The sequence below is a fragment of the Odontesthes bonariensis genome, chromosome 18 (genome assembly GCF_027942865.1).
Source record: "Odontesthes bonariensis isolate fOdoBon6 chromosome 18, fOdoBon6.hap1, whole genome shotgun sequence".
Classification (NCBI taxonomy): domain Eukaryota; kingdom Metazoa; phylum Chordata; class Actinopteri; order Atheriniformes; family Atherinopsidae; genus Odontesthes; species Odontesthes bonariensis.
In genome coordinates this window covers 14,459,739-14,466,599 of record NC_134523.1, presented here as the reverse complement: position 1 = coordinate 14,466,599, position 6,861 = coordinate 14,459,739, and positions in this window count along the sequence as shown.

The following is a 6,861-nucleotide window of genomic DNA, read 5'->3' as shown; positions in this document are numbered from 1 at the left end:
AGGCAGTATTCACTCAAAAGTTAGCAAAAGTGAGTTTTTTTTCCCAGAATCTGCCCAACAGTTTGGGCTCTCGTGCAACTCCCTGAGGAGAGTTCTTGGGCTCTGTTTCTCTGGGTGTGCACAAGCAGTCATACATTCACGTCTTATATGTATGTGTGTCTGAGTGTGGGTGGGTGTGTGTGTATGTGTGTGAGTGTGTATCTGCATGGCTGACTCAAAACCGACCCTTTGAAGTGAAGTAACGATGAGGGGAAGTTAATTACGTCCCATTATGCAGGCTGGGTGCAGCCATGCACCAGTTAAGGCCATGTTTTTCCCTTTAATTAACTAGAAAGCCAAGCGCTCGCCTGTCAGGGAGCTGCTAAAAGAGCATTTCAGAGGAGGAAACCCTTGGGGCGCTGATGAGAGGGCGCTAGGACTGGCCACATGTTAATGGCGAGGTGTTAGCATCTTAAACCGCATATCAGTCGCCACTCTGAGTAGTTTTTTGGAAATTTACAAAGGGAAATCTCGGGGATGGTCTCCAGGGGAAATCTAGCAAAGCTCCGTGACTTTGAGAGTTGATGCTCCAGCACTACAAAGTGTACAGGACCAATGTAAGTTATAGAAGTTTTTATTAACAGCTTGAAGGAAAAAAAAAAAAGCACCGAAAATGCCTCAGCGGTAAATTCTTAATTAGAAAGTCCCTCAGATGAGTCATGGATATGTAGCAACACTGGAGAACTTCAAAAAGCACTGATTAACATCTCGAGCCACGGATCCTTTTTTCTGCTGTGACACTCGGGTTAAAATTCGCTCCATCAAAGCCGCAAATATCAGTCGTGAGTTCTTTAACCCGTGTAAATAAGTGGCACCTTTTTGAAGACCTTGATTAGTAAATACGTATTTCTGAATATGCTCCAATCCTCTGTATAAACGCATTATCTGGTAAAAGTCTACACAAAAACTCTTCTTTTACCCTTTAAAATACTTAAAACATTTTCTTACATCCTTTTTCACCCAAAACTGTAGAAAAAAATTCAGTCACATGACACAAAAAAAGGAATTTTCTGAAAGTTGATACTTTACAAACAGAATGTCTTACAGAGCCCTGACAATCCACCGAGTACAGTGTTTATCATTAGTATTATACAAATTTTGTGTACATATTTTACAGCATTTCATAACTTTAACGGCAATGTTTTGAATGTTATTTCCCCGGTTATGTATTCTGTTTATTTATTTTTTTTTTAATTTGAAATGCTTTCAGTGTAACCTATGCGTAGAAAATGCATTTATGGTTTTAAGCAAAGTCAGCTAATCCGGGCTTTTTCATTCGTTTGGTTAAACTTGGAAAAAGCTGCCACGATTTTAGCCAGCCACTGAAATCACTTTGCATTATAGATCAGCTGAATTATCTTGTTTTTCTTAAACGATCGTTAGTGAGCGACGCCATCTATGCAGAATGAGAAATCGGACCTTCTTTGCACACCTCACACACTGAGCGGTACACTTGCTTCCGGAGATGAAATAACGACTGAACATCTTGTTTGAACACCTTGCGGAAACCTCGCCGCTCACCTGACAATAGTCGTGACTATAATTAAGAATTGTTTCCCACATTATTCACTTGCACACCTTGTAGTGTTGAACGCGTTGAAAATGACATGATTGCAGAGAATGAACTTGTCAGGTGCTCCTGTTGCGGCTAACTGAAACTTGCTCTGCAGTCTCTTTAATTGGTGTGTGTCTGTCTTTTGTGTCCTCAGTCAGAACCTACTGTAGTGTCACAGGAAAGCATGTCTGCAAAGCGAGCAATTAGATCGAAAGTGACAGCACATAATATCACGATTGCTGTTACACAAAAGGCACATTTATCTAATTGAGTGTGTAAGTGGAATGGCTATTCTTCTTTCTGCCACGACTGTTATTTTGGTCACTTCACTTTGTTCTCTCAGCTCGTGCTGTGACAGCTCTCAGTCTCAGACTGCTTCGGTCTTCTCTTCCGTTTTGCTGGCTGCTGATATCTTGTCTAATATGCATTTTCAGCCGTGGGAAGTGTGATTCGTCTCTGTAATTCTCTAAATTCTCTAAAAGTTTTTTATTTTTTATTTTTCCACCTTAAGGAAAGGAGTTAATGTCACAACAGTCGATTAATTTCATGTACAAAACTACGGTCACACACAAGTATTTTTGTTGTGTCTCATCAGTGCGTCATCATTCTTTTTTTGGATGCTTTGCAGCACAGAAGAAGAGTTGAACTGCTGCCGCAGATCATTACATGAACGGGCGCAGGCATGTTTTCACCAGCACCTGAAATCGTGCTCAAAATGAAGTTATAATTCATGCAGGCTTTGTGTAAGAAGGTTAATTAACATGAACCACACGTGTTGTGTTGAGAGAGTACAATACTGTGCACTGCCAAAGGGTGGTGCTAACCACAAGCTGAATTAATCCTCTGTTGCATCCACACACACATTTGAAACTGTACTACCGTCATTTGCATAAGAACGTAACGATAAAATATGTGTTTATTGCAGTCGAGCACACTTTTAAATGCACAATGTGTGACATTTATTCTATGTGATTTAGCAACATAGGTTTAGCTCATACCACTATGCACACACTTTTTTTTTTTTTCTCACTTATTGACCGGTCTGGGGGTCAATGACTGTGCAGATGACAACTCAGTTGTTATTAATGGCCACTGCGTTCCAATATCTCGGTATCTATGCTGGGAAAATGGCCTGTAGCCTGCCCACTCTCCTTCCCCCACACTGGGCTCCAGCTGTCTGGCTCCACTGTGTAAAAAGATCCCAGCGTGTCTCTCTCCTCTTTATCCTCTCATAACCTCTTAAAACCAAGGAGAAGAAGGGAAAATCAATGATTAAAAATGCTTCTGGAAGTTTCCTATTTGTTGACGAATGTTGCCTTAAATCCTTTACAGTAAAAAAGTATTTATGAGATCTTCTGTGAGTGGAGAAAAGGTGCCGTTCAGATGCCACTAAGTTGCACGTAAATTGTGTTCATTCAGCAACATTGACCTTTTTGTCGTAGCAGGGGAAGCAATACACGAAAATGGTTTGATTTACTTTATAGGAACTGGTTTCATGGTCCTGTGTGATGCATGCTGCCTCATTGAAATGGCTTTCTCAAGCAGTTGACTAAAATAAACCACTGGAGTAATTAGTTTTACTTGTGTTTTTCTTGTTAAGCCAATTAATGAAGCGAGTGTGGTGTCTATATCTATCTATATATCTATATATATATGTATATATATATGTGTGTATATATATATATATATATATTCATTCCTCGTTCATTAACAAGCCTGTTTGGACTGTTGTGTTTAAATGCAGGAAACCAAAGAAATCAGGGCAGCGTTTGATTGTGTGTCCTGGATAAAGGAGGAAGGGTGTTGAAGTAGGAGGAGGGCCTGCAGCGTCTCACCCAGTCTGCTTATTGGAGAGCTGTCATCTGTGGCCAAACTTCAGCCAGCCATTTTATTCTCTCCGTGCTCACAGTGCAGCCTTCTCTTCCCGCTTCTATCTCACACCGATAATTTCCTTTTTCTTTTTTTTCTCTGTTCTCACCAGAAATTCCAAGAGGCCCAAAACAGAAAACAGTTTGGAAGCCCAGTTCTGGTCCAATATTCAAAACGCAAAGCGAAAACTGCACTCCTAAAGTGCTTGGACACTCAAAATCAGACGTGAAGTGCGAGGCATAGTGTGTTCAGTAATGAAACAAAAAGAAATCTGAGCGTATTCTACTCCTCTAGAACTATTTTAATTTTTTTTAATCGGCTAATTACATTTTTTTTTTGTGTACCCTACTACATATCATGAGGGGGTTAATAAAGTTGCTTGTTAGATGTCCTTCCTCTTCCTTTACTTGTTTACTAAACAATGCAGCTTTATAATTTCCCTTTGGGGATTTATAAAGTATTCTGTTCTGCTGAATACAGTATGAATAAATGTACGAAGCTAAGACAACAGAACTCCTCTTGCTCCAGATCCTGAATATCTTTGAGGTCTCCGGCCTTGTTTTTTGTCATTTTCAACTGAATTTAAATTGTTAGTTGGGGGCAGTAAAGCCATTGGTAGAAGGAAAGAAACTAGGCAGTGAGTACATTTTTACCATTTCCCGACATGATCTAAACAAACCAATGAATCTCTTAATCGGGAAGGATTAGTTGATGGCAATAAAAATGTTCAGTTTTCCTGTTTTGTAGCTATACCTTTATGGAAATTTGTTAGGCTTCTTCCAAAGTCTGAGCAGTGTAAACCACAGGAAATAAGAACGTTCTCTTATTTTGCCACTCTCTTTTCTCTTTTACATTTACATGTTCCCTCTGTTTCTTTGAAATATTCAAAGTTAGTGGGGAGCAACAAATCTGGAGTAGACATGGTAACCGTTTTTACTTACTTTTTTCTACATACCTTCCAAATATTCTCTTTTATATATCTCTTTTCAGACTGCTTGTGCATTTTCTCCTCCCTGTCAGATATTCTCCCAGCTGTACCGCCTGTTTTCATTCCCTTCTCTAACGCTTCATCAGTTTATTCTTCCTGACCCTCGTCCTGTTTCTATTTCCCCTCACTCTTTCAATCCCTATCCCCCCCCCCCCCCCCCCCCACTCCCAGTCTCTTTCACCCCCTCTATCTGTCTCCTTCTTCGGATGGGTTCCGGCTGCTGAGCTGGTGGAGCTGGTGGCCGGTGTGACGGCTCGGCTGTCTGGTGTCGCGTGCGATCAGGGCGGACGTCGCGCGGCGAGGACGATCGGAGCTGAGCGCCTCCGCCTCACCGCGGGTCACCTTTCACGGGCAATTAGTGTCGGAGCAGAGTTGGCTTGCCGCTTGTCGGCCCCGCTTATTGTGAAGATCAACGGCAATCAGTCTGCACACTCCACTCTGCTCTCTCCCTCTCGCTCCTTTCACATCTCTGCCTCCAACCTTCAGTCTCTCTTCCCCCTGTCTTTCTTTGTTGCTGCTCGATCTTTGAGTTTTCCCCTGATGTGCTTTTGCAGCTCTCAGGCTAATGGCTGCTGTCTGGCAATATGTTATATGACTGCTCAGCTCTCTCTTCATTATACACTCTTTTACTTCTTTGCCATTTGGGGTTGAGATGAAATCATAATGCTATGAAGACATTCCTAAATTGAGTAGCTACTGCTTTCTACCCTGCAGAGTGTTTAATTTAGTCTTTTTTTTTTTAATTTTGTCTTGATTGCTTAGCAAAATGCTTCTTCTTTTTTTATGTCAGGGGCTTTTCTCTATCTCTCTTGGGATGTTACCTGTACATGATCTACCCAGGCATTCATGTAAGAAAGGTCCATGTTATCACCAAGTAATCCTATATTACAAACACAGACTTCAAGGTCTTGATTGGGTTGTTCTGTAAATCCCAAGACTCTTATCTCCGAATGCAAGGGGGTGGGTAATTATGAATGTTGTTGTTGTTCCGAAGTTGGATCCCTTCAAATGAATCTGCATACTTTTGTATCACTCAGATACTGATGTTTTACGGGAATGTCCACCAAAAAATTCTCACCATAGACTATTTAGTCTACCTTGGTTGAATTTCCTTCTGCAAACGTACAGAATCTTTTTTGAAATGCTAAGTTATGCATTGCTTTTTTTTTTTTTTGTTATCAAATGAGGTGACAAACACAAATGAGGAAAATATTTGTCAATACGTTTTGTGAGGCCGTCTCGTTTTGGTGTGCCACTTTTATGTCTTACATAAAAGAAAGGAGTCTGATTAGACAGACTTTGAACAATACGTTTATATGATATCTTGTTATAATCACGTTGTCGGGATGCTGCATGGAATCTTAACTGAGTGTTGCCAGTAGTGGTTGCTCTATCAAGGCAAAACGTGGGACTTAAAATACCAAAAACTTGATCAAAAGACTGCATAATCAAAAAAGAAAAATGAAAATCTTTAACAACAGCCCAAAGTTGACTATGTATCGCCTGCAGATGAGTTTGTGCAGGCAAAGTGGAACTTTTTGATGATGCTGTGCTATTTTTTCTAAACCATAAGAAGTTCCTGATCTGAGAATGATCCTCACCGATCTGTGGGATACGGAACCCCCGAAGGGACACGGGGGAAAAAAAAAAATGTTGGGGAAAAAAAAGGACAGACTTTTGTGAGATCTCGAGACAGTTTTGCGAGACTGCTGAGCACAGTTTTTCTCGCTGTATTTTAGGCCCATTTCCAAATAATATTCTATAAATTTCTCCCACTCCATGTTTGTGTCTGTGTTTGTTTTCGTTCCCATGGGCCTAACTGACCCGGATGTTCATTGTCCTAAATACGACCTCGCGAGATCTCATATGATCTCATGAAACCGCAAGAAAGATCTCAAGAAAGTTCTGCAAGATCTTTTTTTTTTTTTTTTCACCCATCATTTTTTTCCCACGTGTCCCCTAGGGGGCTCCGTAGTATTAGCATATTTTATTTTAATTCATTTTAAACTGAGTTATTCACCAAACTAGCACTGAAATCAACTTATTCAAAGCCGATATTTATAAAAATCTCTCTGAATCAGTGCGCCAAATGTAGCTGCACTTGTGAGCATTGATTGTGTGCCTCTGATACCTTTAGATTGTTTTAGCGCGTCTGTGTTTAAGCTCTGCACAAACCTACAAATGTAAGATAAAAGTTTACGAAGGAAGCAGGCTCTCCCCCACCATCTGCAGAAGGTTTACAGTGTACAGTCATTTGAAGAAGAAAGTAGACCTTCTTTGAGTTTTCATAACTGACGTAATAAATTGATTGTCAGCCAGTGTGAGCATCTCTATAAAAGCAGAAGTTTTGTCAGGAGCATTCAGGTGTCCTTTAACACAGTGCCAAGGAGGAAAGACACCAGCACTGCTC